The sequence below is a fragment of the Sinohyriopsis cumingii genome, chromosome 6 (genome assembly GCF_028554795.1).
Source record: "Sinohyriopsis cumingii isolate HCF-2022 chromosome 6, ASM2855479v2, whole genome shotgun sequence".
Classification (NCBI taxonomy): Eukaryota; Metazoa; Mollusca; class Bivalvia; order Unionida; family Unionidae; genus Sinohyriopsis; species Sinohyriopsis cumingii.
The window spans coordinates 53,367,738-53,385,774 of record NC_142966.1 but is presented as its reverse complement, the minus strand read 5'-3'; positions in this window follow the sequence as shown (position 1 = coordinate 53,385,774).

The following is an 18,037-nucleotide window of genomic DNA, read 5'->3' as shown; positions in this document are numbered from 1 at the left end:
CTATGTATCGCGACAGTTTGAACTCACCTGTATGTCTCGGATTTAGCACACCTGCAGAAATAACTTCGTCCAAACTTTTTAGGGCTATTGAAGACGTGCAGTCGATGAGAGGAAAATTTGACATCAACGAAGGAAAAGTAACCATTCATATGGTATACATTGTACCTCCATGGGAAGAAGACGATGACTGCACTTGATCTGCTTACTGATAAGTGTACCTAGCACGATGGATATAACAGCCGATTTATGAATGAAACGGATTAAATGATGGGAAATATCTACGCTGGGACACAAGTGCTAGCTGACCAGATTTTTAACAATGTGTGAGACGAATAGAGAGAGAGAAACATGAACTTTGTCCTATTTGATTGCATGTTACTTGTTTTGTGTTAGCTTTTTCTTATAAATGAACATTAAATGTAAACAGGTTTACTAGAACCAAGAACTAAATAACTAGTAAATAGGTTTGTTTGATGTAGAAATGTTTATGTATTAAATGGATAGTGCTTAGACCAAAGCACAGGCCAGAGAGCCCATGTATATACTTGAATAAATGTTTTGAACCCATACAATAGACTTTTCTTTTTTGAGCCATTATTCTCTCTGTGAGGTTTGTTTTAGAACATTTCTGTCGTCTTTTCTGTGTGTTTAAATGTGTATTTGTATGTTTGTCCCTATCTACCCTTTGTCCTTACAAATACATTAAAATCCCTATAAAATGTTTTGACCCTATAAACCTCATGACGTCACCCAAAGTTCAATTCCCATTGACATCCAGGTGACATTCCCATGTTCAATTTCCATTTACGACAAAGTGCAAACCCCATATTTTAACGTTAAAGTCCCATTGACGTTAAAGTACTGGTCCTGTTCAATTTCCATGTTCAATTCCCCTTGACGCTCTACAGTTCCATCCATGTTAAAATTTCCCATGTTAAATTCCCCTTGACGCCAGAGTGAATCGACTGTTTTTGCATGATAAGTCCACTTGACGCTAGGGTGACCCCATATACTACTCGTAGCGATATGACTGAAAAATTGTTAAAGCTATGTTCAAAATCCAAATCACACACACACACACACACACACACACACGCACACGTGATGTAAATGTATTGCAGTTATTGTTATGTTGATTATTATGTGTGTACATATGGGTGAGGTCGGATAGGTATGTTGGACTAGAGTCCGACAGTGAAACGTAGCACAGAGAACAAATTTTGTGTTTGATTCTGGATCGAATGGATAGCCATTGTAGGATACAGAGCAGCGGGGAGGTGTGGTCTGATTGTTGTACTCTAAGTATGTTCCGAGCAGCTGTGTTTTGAACTTTTTAAAGTTTCTGGAGGAGATATTGAGAAGAACCAGACAGAACTGAGTTACAATAGTCCAGTCTTGAAAGTACTAATAAACACACAAGTGTTTTATTCGCTTCAACTGAAAGATATTTGCGAATTGATCTGATGCGTCTCAGCTCAAGATATGCAGCCTTGCATATGTTCATGACATGTTGGTGTAATGTGAGAGTACTGTCCAGAGTAACACCTAGGTTTCGTACTGATTGTGTGAATTTAATGTTGGTGTTGCTGATATTTATTGTTTGAGGTAAATTATGTGAATGAGAAAGTCTTTGTGTTGTGATCAGAATGGCCTCAGTTTTATCATCATTCATCTGCAGCTTGTTACATGTCATCCATGATTTCACATCAGAAATGCACCTCTCTACACCTTTGATGGTAGCGTCAACTTCATTTGGGTGGCTAGATATGTATATTTGGGTGTCATCAGCGTACAATTGAATACCGATGCAACTTTAAAACAAATATTCATGTGTCATTTTGACACCTTATTATGGAATATAAACGATGCTATTTATACCGAAATACTCAGTATAAACTATAAATGACATTTAAATACATGACATCACTCAATGAGCAGTTACAGAGACTGTCGCGAATTGGCAATACCGTATAAAGAATGATGCAATAATGAAATGAAAACAAGTCCAAAAATAAGGTTCAAACCTATACATAACAATAAACAAAACAAAGACAACAATTACATGGTATTCTTTTCATGTTTTGTCAGGTATTGATCTTCTCTTCAGAACTAAGTATAAGATTAATTTAAAAAATATAATAACAGCATTTTCGACTTGAACCTAAACTTCAGAATCAGTACTTGTCAAATAAGTTAATCAATGTAACTTCAACCGTTGAACGTTTTAGGATGTAGATCTATAGCCATTGATGTTTATTTCATTTGTGGGGAACACAAGCATCATGTGATGATGGAAATCAGGGAAATTTTGCTCGTCAGTATGTATTACGATCGCAGTTGATTGTCATGGATGATAGAAATCAGGAAGATTTTTCCCCGTTAGTATCCATTACGATCGCAGTTGATGGTCACGTGATGAAAGACACCAACCATTAGATGAAAGACACATATGCTCTTCACGATTAATCATATGTAAGTATGTGAGAAAGGCATATTCTTCAATGTTGTTCTACATGTAAGAATGTTAAGATAAACCCTACCTACATTTGAAGGAATTATTGATCCTTGCACGCTTTGTAATGATAATCGTCACGTAACCGATTATATACTAGTTTATAAGTTTCACTATCTCAATGAGTGAAATAATCAAAGCAAAGGTGAGATTGTTTTCCTTAAATTGGTGTTGCCGATATAATAAAAATATTATTGATCATCGGCTTACAGAGATCTGGCTGCTTTACTCTTCGTGAAAGTCAGAGTTCGTTTTTAAAGTGTTTTTGTTAGTTCTTAAACAGATTTATTCATCCTTCTTTTAGGTTTTTAAACAACAACAGATTAAGACATGTCATCAATACAGAATTTTGTGAGATGGAAAGTCTGGTATATCTATATCTACAAAACAATGATATCATCGATGTTAAACTTAACTCCACAGCCTCTCCATGCTTACCAGTCTTACTGGAACTGTAAGTAAAATATTTTATAAGATTATTCTGCTGCCTGTTATTCATGCACCGCTAATGGCAAAGTTTTAGCACTATACATATTTAGGTAAATTAAAAGTTGCTTAAGAAAACTATTTATGAATAATTTTTTTAATGAAGAATCGTAGTAGCATCCTTATGTCTTTCCCAAGTTCGTTGTCACTAAAGTGAATAATAGAAGTGAGTGTTTAAGATAATTTTGACCTTTCTGTCATCCGTCGATTTAATTTCTTAGCTTTTCTTTACGCTCACATCAAACAAACAATAATTGTAAACACCTTGGGATTTGTATGAATGATTCTTTGTGCACAATATTTGTGAGTGCATGCTTTTATGCGAGTTGATGTGTGTGTGAGTTCTGTGTTGTGTATGTGAGTTCTATGTGAGTTCTGTGTTGTGTATGTGAGTTCTGTGTTGTGTCTAAGTTAGGGAACATACATAAAGATTTGGATGGAAAATCATTGTAAGGAAATACCCTGTATTCCCAGTCATGTGGTGATATACAACTTATGTTTAATTTTTTTAGAAACGTTTGTTAAAGTCATATAGGCCTAAAATAGTAAAAGTTCAAACTATGAAGCCTTTGCTAACTTTACTGTAAGGCTTACCCAATGTCTGGAAACGCAAGGAAGCGAAGCGTATGAAACTGTGATTTGACAGATTCATTACAAATGCTATCATAAATAATCATATATAGCGTACAAACGTAATGGATAATAAGTAAACAAATATCTTTATCAATTATGACATTGTTCATTATAAAAATAATATAAATATACCTGTCAATTCCTAGCCTTGACCTAGAACACTGTAATCTTTTAGCATTTGTTTCAACTCAAGCCAAAACGTTTGACTCAGTTCTTAAATACATATATATGCAGCTAAGACATGCAGATGTTTCGATGACGTTTGCTTCACTGCACGGCTCTAAGTTTGAAAGAGTAATATATTCTAAGTCTGAGTTTCAATTTAGGGTTTTGGTCTTGAGCTAGACTTTTATGCTTTGTGAACAAATTTAGTCATACAAATGTCAACTACCATAGAGATATAACTACACGTTGAAGAACCGATCCGCTTCTGCGCAAAACATGCCCTCAGCGTTGCTTTCCAAGGCTATGATTCTAAACAAAACAAAAAATGTAATTCGTCAAAAACCTTTCCTTATAGTCAAGTTGTCCCGGTTCTACTGGTCATTTTGGTTCCGATTGCTGTTTCTTTATATCGATGCATATGAAGTAACGTTTGTGCACTCGCAGGCGTTCCAGGCCATCTTTACTCTTTTACAAAGATATAGTTCGGAATATTCGCGCCAAGATGGCGATCGTTTTCCTTACTATTGTAAACAGGAGCATATATTTCTGCAGCTGCCCTATATCTCGCATATTTGCACGTTCATGGGAGATATATCGTTATGCTGAAAAGGCCATTTATATGACATTGTCAGTTATTTTTATCTTCACAGTTTCAAAGATTCATTTAGCAATCATGAATGTTATAAACATCAGTATGTAAAATTAAATAATGTACTTTACATTTACGGATGAATTCGCCAGTAAATAATATAGTCTGCCTTCAGAGCATTTGAACATGCTTTTTGCTATAATTCGTTTTCTAATATTACATGCCATTCTTATTTATGCACACAGGCATCTCCGTAACAATAAAATTGAAATCATAGAAGCTGACCAAACGAACAGCAGTCAGTTGAAAAGTCTCCAGTATTTGTAAGTATAAACAGTGAAAGTTATAAAGTTACATTTATTAACAAATAACCGCTTGGGAACCCGATATAAGGTAGCTATATTAAATTATAAATAGAAAGAAATACGTATATATGTTATAACTATCGACTCAAGCTAGCACGTAATGGCTCGCAGAACCCTTTATTAAAACAAAGATCTTCAAAATGCCTTTTGTAGCCATTCGGTTGACTTTATGTACCAAAACAATTTCAATCGATGCTAATTAGAAATGTTATCAAGACTTTCGAACATAAATTTAGATTAGTTAAAAGTTTAACATGTCACTCAGAAAGGTAGGATTTAATATTTCATACAACTAGCAAGGAACTGTTTGTGTAATAATGTGCCCTTCTTGTCTAATTTGACAATATTTTCAAAAACAAAATTTTAAAATATAGACCCCATGCTTATTTGTGGGATTAGTGATTGGTTTTAAACTACTTGTATTTATAGGAATCAATACATTTTTTTAATACGATTTAATTAACTTATTAAGCTTCAAAATAAAAAACACGGTACCTGAACTGTCATCGCTTAATTACAGCCATACAATCAGTGTACGATCCAGGGTCACGATGTGATGAATCATCTAAAATATGAAATTCACATCTAATATTAAAGTATGGACTGATGAAACACATTTTCATTTTTACCGAGCTTTGGTGAGAAACATAAGCAGTATTTCCATGACTTTAAAGAACTTGACGTTCAGTGAACAAAATTACATTTGTATTTTTCGCATGAAACATTCAATAAACAGAACTCACGATAGTTCTGCTATCAGTCTCTAAAATACATTCAAATTTCTCAAGCATATCAACATTGCCTTGCATAATAACAAAATATTATGCTGTAGATGCAGCAGCTAATATGGTTGAGTGTCAGACTCTTAATCGAACGGTCACAGGTTTGATACCCATCTAATCCTGCCTGCATAAGCTGCCTCATAGTGTCCTTGCAAACGGCACTTGGTTATCATTTCCTTGGCATGATGCAGATCATCGTGTATTCAATTTGTCAAAACACCAACCAAATCAAAACAACAAATATTACATTGATACCATATTGCACATGTTTACTATAGAAAACAAAGGTATGGGTATGTACAACGTCATAAAAATGTCATAAGAAATGATAAGCACGTGCTTTATATAGATGACCGTGAACAAAGACAAGGAAAAATATGAACTGTCTGGAGTAGTTAATTTATCATTAGAATTACATTTTATTTTGACGTCAAAAGATGAAATTAGTTTAGAGTCCTGCACAAATTTTTTTGAATGATGGCAAATGTGATGTATTGGTTTATGTTTGAATAGAAGAAAGATAACCGAGAACATAAAAAATAAACAACAATCATCTGAAGCCTTTTCCCAATGTCATTTATATAAATTTATATCGTCTGATTTTTTTTCTTCCATGAAACCTCTGCTCGAGGAATATTTTCTGTGTTCATAAAAATGTCTGCATTGGAAGCGTCGTTATGCATGTTTTCGTTCAATAGATAAAAAAGTTGCATTTCTCATTCATTCTCTTTAATATTATACGAGTAAACATTTTCAGTAAATAAAATGTATTTTCATCCTTTTCCAGAGATCTTGGAATAAACAGGCTGGAGTATATACCAGATTCCCTGAAAAGGAGTGATGTGTTTCCAGCAATAAGAACTTTATTGTTAGATAACAATCTCGTCACCTTCCTAGAGACTGGGACATTTTTCAACCTTTCAACTCTCTTGTCGCTGTAAAGTATCAATATAGTGCATTTCCATATACATTAACAATTTAATCAAATACCCTGACAATCATAGATCTAGTCGTTGATTGCAAATACCCCATCAATAAAATAAGAATTTAAATAATTCATTGCTTTATTTAAAATATATTTATAAAGTGTTCGACCAATAACTGTATTGTTAAACGATCACGTTTATGCTATTTGCAAACAATGAATGTTACAGACTCATGTCTATTACTGTTGATATTGATTTGTCAGAGGTATGTTGGAAGATTTTCCGTGGATGCATGTAAAGTACAACATAATATTATCGAATATCAATCATTCTTTAAAGGTCACAGTCATAAGCATTTATTTTTGTCTCAAAAACGTTTGGACAACATCGGGAATTGCGCGAGATATTATGGTTTTCGCCTTTTAAAAAAAAGGATGCACCTTTCGCCAACAGGTATTTAGCTTTGCAATTTAACAAATGTTATCTACCTTTACAGAAATTTAGATTCCAACCGAATTGTTGTTATCGAGAACGAATCTTTCCCATTACAGATACAATCTTTGTAAGTATATGTATGTATGTATGTATGTATGTATGTATGTATGTATGTATGTATGTATGTATGTTTGTATGTATACATGTTTCAGCATGTCAGCATAATGCTGACTCTATTATGCAGATTGCAAGGTAAGTTATTAAAACCTATAAGAAACCGTTTTAAAAAGAAAGAGTAATGGAATAAAGACCATTGTTAAAATGCTTTATGTGGATCAACAGTACTATAAACTCTTTCCTTTCCTTTATTTGGTTTATTTTAGCGATTGGTGTAGTTTTGTCTATTTAAACACACCTTTTCTTAATTAATTAATAAACATGTAACAATTTTGCATTTTGCAAATACATAGTATAACTACACTATACTTTGCAGTGTTTAATGGTTATCGATTATCGATTGTCTTATTTACTGATTTTATATAACCTTTCAGATCCCTATACAGCAACAATTTCAGGTTTCGACATGACCATCCCTTTACCAATCTTTCCAGTCTGACAACATTAAACCTGGCAGTCAACAGTATCGATATCTTACCACTCGATGCCTTTTCCCATTGCTATTCATTAGTCACCTTGTAAGTAGTTTGAATTTGTAACCTTTGTTTTTACGAATTCTGATCGTATTGAGGAATAGATGTTATAGATGAAGTTCATATATAAGAATGTTTTTTTCTCCAACCGAACGGTTACTAAAGAAGTCAATTAATTTCTATTATTTTAAATAGTTGACGAGCAAAACATTGAAAGTATTTAAGGAGTTGCATATATTCTATCTGATAGAAGCACGAATGTAATATTCTGTTCATTACCCGAAAACTTGACCGATTTTATATAATCGAACCGTCAAATGATGCTTTTGAAATTACTTTGATTTAGATTTAGAAGTAATCTATTAGATTATACCATGTCCTTATATAACACGATATATTACGAAAGCGTGGCATTATTAGATCTTATTGTACGTGTATAATACACATACACGTTGGTTCTTATAAGAGTCGTTTTTTTTAAAACCTACTGTTGTTTCTTTTGAGAGAATCATAACCGTCGTGGTAGGGTATTCTCGTATGATATGTTTGTCAATACGGCGTATGTCTGGTTTTAGTAAGGCTTGATATGGCACTACAACACATGATGGTTATATCGTGCTGAAGCTAGTGTAGTAGAATGTGTTTGATTTAGAGCCAGGCATCCTCTTTCCAATAGTTAGCGGGCAATGCCTAACTAACGTTGTCATGGGGACTTTACATAATTTTCCTTCAAAATGTATGGTTGACACTGAGTATAATTCTTTCGTTGGCTGGATATGAAAAAAAAAACTGTACAGATAAGCACGTGGCAAAGAGACTTGGACTTTCATCAAATCCTACGCTAAAGTTCGAAGGTTAATATAGTAGAGCTTATAAAGGTGAAAAAGGTTTTGTCTCAAAATAGCAGTTAAATGCATAGAGAAATATTTCTGAAATTTTATACCTAAATAACTCAGTCTGGTCAAAATACACAGACACAATGCTTCTTATCTGAGTGAATCAAAATATACATTTATATTTTTATTTCTTGACTAAGAAAAACAATAAATGCAAAAGTATTGAAATATATTTTTAAATTTTTTAATTAAAAATAAGAATGATATTGGGTTATATCTTTCTCAAGGAAGTCCAGATAAAGACACACATAATTGATAAAAATACCGAAACATGTTGGAAACATATGATAACAGACATTAATACGTCTAAAATACATATAAAATGGAACACAACTGAGACGTATGGATATGAAAATTTTAAGCCAGAAAATCGTAAAGACTTATTTGATAGAAAATTAACTGAGTACAAATTGTACGGTGGCAACAGTTACGATTTATATGATCTTTTTATGTCATTAACCACATTAAAGGACATTCCTTAGTACAAAAAATAGACAAATGATTAAATAAAAGCACAATTACATTTAAGGACTAAACATATGATGGGAGCCATCCATTAGGGAGGGTAATTTGAATGTATAATTTTTTTTATCGTCACGTAACAAATCATTAAAATATAGTATTGGCAAAATGGACATTGCCATTGAAATTATATTTATAAAATATAAAATATAAACGGAAGTACCAGATGTCTCTTTTGCAGGATGAAATATTGATTATTTCCCATATATACATACCAAGAGCTCAGAGAAGTTTCATGAAAGGATTTGCATGGTCGGACTACAACCACATAGACATACAGAAAAAGATCATAATTAAGACCAATACAAATATAGGAGGCAACAATGATGACTACAATTAATGAAGGTCAAGGTTAATAATTGTATGGACCTACATAGCAGTACTCTTGTTAGCCGTCTGTGAGCCAGTATATAGGGAAAACCTTTCAGACAATTCAATTAATTAAAAAGCTAAACTAATATTTGTTTGATATACATGATTAAAGTGATATTGTCAACATGTTAAGAGTAGATCAGGAATAATTTTAATACTTGCATTAGCATGTTAACAGTAGATCAGGGATCATTTTAAGACATATATTAGCATGTTAACAGTAGATCAGGGATCATGTTAAGACATGTATTAGCATGTTAACAGTAGATCAGGGATCATTTTAAGACATGTACTAGGATGTTGACAGTAGATTATGGATCATTTTAAGACATGAATTAATTAGCATGTTAACAGTAGATCAGGGATCATTTTAAGACATGTATTAGCTTCAGAAAATTGAATCCCATATGACAGTTATTTGTCAGTCGCAGAAGAAGTTGATTAATGATTGCAAAGGCACAACATCAACACTACAAAGGTTCTTATGTTTATTACAAAACAAAGAATGAATTCCTTTGCTACATGACTCTAACGTTGAACGTCGAATTGGTTTAAAACTAAATACGATGAACATAGTCATTTTGGTTGATAAATAAACGTGGTTAAAATCATACATCAAGCTTAATATGAGTTTGACACAACTCGAAAAAATGGCTACACCTCTTTACGTGTAGAGATGAAGAATAGAACAACAATAAAAGTATGTAGAGGTAAGGCTATATTTTTTCCTTTAAAATTTTAAATGAATTTATCATTGGGAAGGAATTCTCTGAATTAAAGTATGTCGGTCAGTCTTGTAACGACTGAAAACAAACATAACCAGTGCAATTCATGGTAAAGATTTACCGTGTTATTGTTATCGATATGATTGAAGTTTGAATTTCAGTCCATGAAAATGGTAAACAAATAGGGTAAGATAATAAGAATGCTAATAACTAACACGGATTTATTTTGCATCTTCATCGAAACAAAATCATATGCAGGAATCTGAAGGACGACAACAAAGTTATAAGGCATTGTTGATTATCAAGAGCTTAATGTGTTTGGTATAGCATAAATAATAATCTTTCCTGGCCTTTTTAAGAATGGGTAGTACTGTTTTCACAATAGAGGTGTTTGTATCTTAAGATAACAACCTCTTCATATATGTTGGACATAAGGAAGACAATGTTTGTAACGGAATAACAATATGTGTGATCACGCAAAGTTTACAATTCTAAATGTATAAGACTGCTTATTTAGTCACATATAAAGTTATTAAGATGTGAAATTAATACAATTACGAATTGCATAGCATTGTTAAAGTAATCAGTACATTCACGTCAGTACCATGTAATACTAGAGGTACTCAAGTGGTATTAAAGTTATTATTTTGTTCGTTTGGAAATAAGTTATAATTTCGTTAGAACTTGAGTTATACGGGGGTTTTCACAAAAACAGTTTATGTTGCCTTTTTTCTTTGCTTTAAACACCAAACACAACGTTATGATTACGTATACTGATCTCTCAAAATGTCTGCTGGTTAGATTCTTTCTTATCGCATAGTCCGGATCTCCCCAGTTATCAAATGTAAACAAAGTACATATCAAATATTAGTTTTAACCTCCTACAAAGTTTATCCTAACGATCTCTCAGTATCACATTGTATCGTTTAGTCTTGAGTTGAATATGAAATTTGGATAGGAAAGAATGACATTCGACAAAGTTTCTCTATTCGTCCTGTACAAGATTTAGTACGCACATAAATGTCGCACAATTTGTCACTCCAAACATTATCATGTTATGCGAATTGTTCAAATATATTTATATATACTTAAATTAATTTTGCTTGTTAATTGTTTTTCTTTTCCACCTGAATATCTCTTCCCATAAGACATATATATGTGTGAGATTTATAATTCCTTTTTCCTATATTTATTTCAGGGTTAAATACTGTGTTAAGGGTAGTCATTTTAAAAACACTACCATGCAATATATTATGTGCACTTCAAACTTCAAGTGATATGTAATGATTATCAGTGCAGTGACGTTAAAACCGTGCGTTGTTTGCAGTTGACAGGAATTTCGAACTTTTGCAGCAATTCAAAACTCCGAGAACAAATCATATTTGGCATAATTTAAAACGTCTCTGAATTCCACCGACAAACATGCAATCTTTTCCATCTTATTTGTTTTTGATAGTTTTATTAACTGAATATGGTTGAAATTAGCAGCATCGCTGTAACTTATTCGTTCGATCCGTAATTGCATATAATACGTTTTGTTGACATTGTGATGATAACATTCACCTTTTCATTCTTTACGTGTCTGATTTCGGTTTTAACTGGCGCTGTTGTTAAGTGATTCTCTTGTTCCATTGTCTTCCTGATCAAACTAAACTTGCATGCCCTAAATGTTGTAGTTCCTTCCTTCTGTTATGTACATTGTTTTTTTATTGTATTTATCGCATGCTTTCAAAGAATTAAATGGTGTAAAAATATCCGGAGAATAATTTACGCTTGAGAAAGTGTATGATGGTGTTATTAACACGTCATTAGAACTACAATGTATCAAAGCTACTTATATTTTCAGTCATCTGAAATTGTTCTTCACTCCTTTAAAACGAATGGTTTCAGAACTGAGTATCATTTTGCTACTGATATATTTGACTCTAGAATAGCTTCTTCTAATTACCTGCCATAACTTGTTACTTTAAATCCAATTGTGTTTTTGATATATTCTCTATCTGTTTAGATTACTCAATCGTAATATTAAGACCTTGTAAAATGTGTGAGAGATTAGAGCTTTGCAGTGAATTTATCTGCATATAAATTTTTACATAATCGCGCCAGTACGTACTTTCTTCATTCTTGATACCAAACTATACTAACCGTATTGCTATCATGTTTATGAGCCCTATCTCGATGATATCATCATGTATGTACGCGCCTTTACTAAAGTTTTGTTGTACATCCGGTTCATGTTTGACATATCAACACTTTTGTATTATGGAATGTTATTATGTAACCATTCGATTTTAATACCCGTCCAAACTTGTAAATTAATGCCCGTTTTTCTACCCACATTGCTGCTTTCAAGCTAAATAGAGACAAGTTTTGTTCACACCCCCCCCCAAAAAAAAAAGAATGGAATGTAGCTTTGTTTGAGATATGTTGTGTTAAAACGTCGTTATTGTACCTTGCATCTGAATGTAAAAGATATAAAACATTGCTGTCATATGGGCCAAAGATCTGGATAATTTTGTTTGCATAAAGTATTTAAGGGACGCGAGACATTTAATGGCAACCATGATTGGCTGGCTTTACGTTGAAAATAGCTACAAGATCCGGTTTGGATATATCTAAATTAATATATCGCTTGACAATAAGTCATAAATTTAGAGACACATGCATAGTGTGATATATTCACGACTAAGAGTTTACAAGGCATATATATACCTATGCATGCATGTTTAACGGCACCTCAAAATATTAATATCAAAACTATTATAAAAGTCTCTCAAAACGTCCAAGACTTTCTCGAGTGGTATATCATCAGAAAATTTTTAAATTGAGATCACATTAAAAGAAAACATGCTTCACATGGTTGAGCGCAATACCCTTGTCAAACGTCTTCACCAATATCAGTGGACCCTGGTAGAGTATGCATAATTTATAATGTTATATAGATGAATTAGGTATATGTCCTTTTCTCTATTGACACAATACCGCATCATCTCTGTAATGTCCCTCTCCAAGTATAGGTTTGTCATGACGAAATATTTTGTGATGTTTTCATTTAACATATTTTGCAAATTATATGAATACGCCGACCTATAATATTTGAAACCTCTAAATGGAATCTTTAAGTTAGAAAAGTGTGACTGCAGATCAGCTTTGGTTACGTATCTGCCTTTTCATTACCCTTACTAACAATGTTGCTAGGCTACCATAATTACATGATCAGCATTCTAGATTGTGTATGCGAATCATATTTCTGTAAGACCTAGGGTATTAGTAGATTGTCAAATATAGGGTTTTTTAATGCTTTATTCGTGGAACGGGAACAGGGAAATATGACACAATTTGCTTTTGAAGAGGCTCCCGTATAGTCCACAATTTTGAGTGAAGCTGTAATTTCTGATGCATAAGATGAAGCCTTTGTCCAGTAACCGGCTTGAAAGGTTCTATATGGAGCTGCAACGGGGAAAAATATGTCTTCCTTTCATCTTTATAACAGTCGTTATACAGGGAAGTATGGCCACGATAGGAGGCTCTGATTTCAATACATTTCCTTTGCATAAAGACAATATTTTCTGGAGACGTTTTCTCTTGGCAGTATCATATATCACTGGGATGAGTTTTATAATCAAGATTGTAAGTTTTGAAATATATCATTGTGAAGTAATTCCTCCATTGATATTTCCTGTTTCTCGTTGAGAATTCGCAAGCAGTAAGGTTGGATAATATTTTTCTGAGCATGCAGCATTTGATATTTTCACCTAACGACTCTTACTTAATTAGCATTCTGAAGAGCTCATTTCGCGCGCCTGACATTAGGTGTTGATTCATTGGTGTCAGCATAGAGGCTTAATGTAGACAGGATCATGTAGCTTCCCTTTGCAGCTATATCTATATTTCTTGAAATGCTGTTGTAGGTTTTGTTTTTTCGAGCAGCACAGTCGTATATTTATAAAATCTTGTTAAAGGCATGCATCTATTGGTTCACGCTCTTTAAGGACATGAATTACTTTAGCCACTCTCTACCTTTAAACCTCAGTAACTGCATACAATTGTGGCATTATATTATGAAAGTGATTTAAATACTACATTTCTAGATGTTTTCTCTGATGCAATTTTAGAAGTATTTTCAGTATCAATATTTTATAGACTTCCTAAATTACTGAAGAATTGTCAAAGCCTTAAATCTAGTAGATTTGTAAGTTTATTTATATTCGGTTCGGAGCAAGCATTTATCGTGGTGCCAGGGGTTTTCTGCTTTTCGGTTGTCCCTATCTAATCCGATTTCTATCGCACAGATGGAATGTTCAAGTGTCACGCTTTTGCTATGACCATTTGTGTTACGGTATTGCTATTCTTTCCAGGGCTTGATTTAACTGATTTGGCCTAAGTTTTCTAATGTGGAATACGTTAAGATAAACAATTTTCATTTCTTATACGCTCTCTGTGTACGCCATTGCTTGTCTCGGTTTGGGATATTTCAAAATTATAAGCGTGTACCACGGCTAGGAAATGTCTGTCTTGGTTGTGAAAGATTTCCTCTCCACCTTATCTGCGCTGATGTAGGATTTTGGAGCAGTGTTTAGTAGAGTTGTGGCTCTGGCATACTTTCTGGCTTCAGGTAAGCTCAGTACTTTATCATGATTTATTAGTTGTATTTCGTTTTACTGCTTCAGCTTGGGGCAGTCACTTAGATAAGAGAGTTGATTCGCCTATCCAATCGCACAATATATTTTATCCATGCAGTTTAAACACCGCAAAAATTTGGAATGAAAGGGTCAGCTGAGATGCTAAAATTATATGCAGGCGTGGAGTGTTCAAACATGAAAATGAAAATGCATGTGGGAATTAACTCGCTTTTACGGTAAATGTTGATTCGTTTCACTTAGGAAGCATTCTAAGATCTACAATTTGCAGCACCTAAGTTTCACTATATTAATCGAAATCTTTAGACCGCATGACATCTCAGTATGAGTTTAGAGACCTGCTTAGAGTACTCCCACCAAATATCGCTCCGTTGGGCTAAGTGGCTAGAGCGTTCGTCCAGGATGCGAGAGATCGTGGGTTAGAACCGAGTCATCCCAAAGACTTTAAAAAATGGTACTAACAGCTGCCTCGCTTAGTGCTTAGCATTAAGAGACTAGTGTTGTTACTGGTCAGCCTGATGTCAGGATAATGTGGCTGGGTGGGATATCATGCTATATGTCTGCGGCATGATGTCCCAGTGTTTGATATCACTATAAACGGTCTAAATGCAGACATCGTAGCGATATGAATGAACAATAGTTAAAGTTACATTAAAAATCCAAATCACACACACTCTCACACACATACATACACGCACACTCCTACCAAACCCTGAAGTGCTTTTGATATCGTCATAGGATATTAGCTTGGCTATATTTTAATTGTCATCCTTGCATTCAGGCATTATATATCATGGTTAATTTTCAGGACTCGGAATATTTTCCACTCATGAGCCACTCGTTGAATTATTCCTTGTCATTAGAGACCAGAGATCAAACTATTCAAGTCTAATTTTCGTTGGGTTTCTAATAAGTAAAAATATCACCTTATTACATATGCTCCCCACCATCCTATGAGTCCAAAGAGGGAATGGAGATTTACGCTGATTTCTGCTTTTCTCGTGCCAAGGCTAAACATTATTATTTACCTGAGCAAAGACGAAACCTTGATCGATTGGCCATTGCTGCCACCATCAGAGGACATGACATTTCTAAGGTTTCAGTACAACATTGTTTCATGCATCACAATGTTGAACAGTAATGGTAAGGATACTAATGAAACACTGTCTCTAACATAGCCTCGACACTTTGGCTTGAGAAGCAGATATATTTTTGCAGGGCCCATCTCATCATTCATATTGGGTCTGTTCTACATACCTGAGACAGCCGAGAAATAAAGGTTTACAGATAGACGATGCAAAAATCGTTCCGATAGGCACTCATATATTGTATTGTGTATTGATGACTTATAAGTAAGTGCTATTAAGTAGGTAAAGATACTATGGATATCATCTAATTTCACAGCCCTTTTCTGGTAATATTCAGTAGTGTTAGCAATTTTTTGGGACGTTTAAATTAAAAAATATTATATAAATTCGTATATCTTAGGCTGAGGCGGCAAATTACCAATGTTACATGATACAATGAAATATACTGAAGGTTTCAGGTCAATACAAATTAATAATAATAATAATAATAATAATAATAATAATAATAATACTTTTAGCGAATTATTTTACATGTCGTTTCTATTTTGTTTAGGTATTTGCAGAATAATAGAATACCACAAATACAGAAAGTTCATTTTGCGAACTGCTCCTTGTTGAGTACTCTTGATCTATCTTCAAATGAAATTGGAAAGATGGAGGATGGGACTCTTTCGCATCTTTCATCAATGACTGCATTGTAAGCACTCTACTGAATTGGTTAATTATGTGAAAACAATGTGTTAGAACCGTTTCTTGTATACGGTAACACTAATATATAACTGGAAATTATAAAGTAATGTTAATTCATCGAAATAGAGAACATTTTTTTGATTATGAATATTTCAATAGTAAATGTTTTGGATAATTTCAGAACAACATTATTTGAGCAATACAATGTAACTATGGACGACATAATTTTACAGGTGTATTTTCGTACTCATGTAATGAAATACTGATAATGTGTCAGCAGCAGGAAATGAGCTATTGAACGTCTTTTTTAATATTGTTGTTCTCAAAGAGTGTGAATATTCAAATTATTAACATTAGTTTAAGATTATTATAATCTTATCATCGTTATTATTATTATTATTATTATTATTAACTATTATTATTATTATTATTATTATTATTATTATTATTATTTAAAGGAGGCTGCCTGGAAATAAGCTGACACATATACCTGAAGGGGGTACCTTTCATGATAAATCTTTTGATACACTTGACCTGTCTTCTAATAGAATAGTCTCCATACCGTCATACACGTTCAAGAATGTTCGTGCGAACTGGTAAGTATCATTTGATGATGCAATACACTGGCAAATGTGGGAAGAGGTCGAAGACATAATATATTTCTGGCAAGAAATATTCCGTTTTTATAAATATTTGACAAAGCTGGTCATTATTTCTGTTCCTACACAATTTGGACTATTTTAATGAAACTTGTTAGACAAGATGTGCATTTGGAATAAATGTTTAATACGATTTAACATCTTCACCTCTGGTACCTGTTTGTGACTTTTCTTGAAAAATAATCAGGAAGGTGATATGTTAGCAACTTAGATCATATACACTCCTTCTCCCACGTTGCTTGGAATGTTGCACTAATGTTTTGTAAGCTAGATAGATGGTAGTGCAAATTTTCATGGAAGTTTACACTTTTGTGCCACATTGTAGTCGATATTTCTTGCAACATTGTCATGAGTTGCAATTTGGAAATTCAGTTTTTTTTAATGTCTCGATAAATTGTTAAAATGTCCCCCCCCCCCAGTAATTCGTCGCTTTTTCTCCCGCACTGTGCAGACGATGTGAATGAAACTATGTTGGTTGTATAGATATAAAATAAAGTTGTACGTTATGTGTCCGGAGTATATTGGAGACAATTATTTAAAGGTTATCTAGGGAATATATAGAGAATTCAGTTCGTATCGTTTTGTTTTGTATCAATAATATTACGGATCTGAGATCATAAGAAGGTCATGTATAAATTTCGAAACTTAGTATTGCCATCTCGTGTTTGCGTACGAAAACAACCAGGTATACCAAGACAACTTCACAAAATTATTGTTCCCATCTACTGTATGAGTAATATAATGTGTCAAAGGAGCAACTGTAGTTTCAACAGAACAACGAGAACACAACAAGAACACAAGAACATACATTGAACTGTTTTGTAAATTTCATATAATCATTTCGTGTAAAGAAACAAGGATGGTCCACCGAAACAAGTCTTTTTCAGAGAAACAACGAGAAC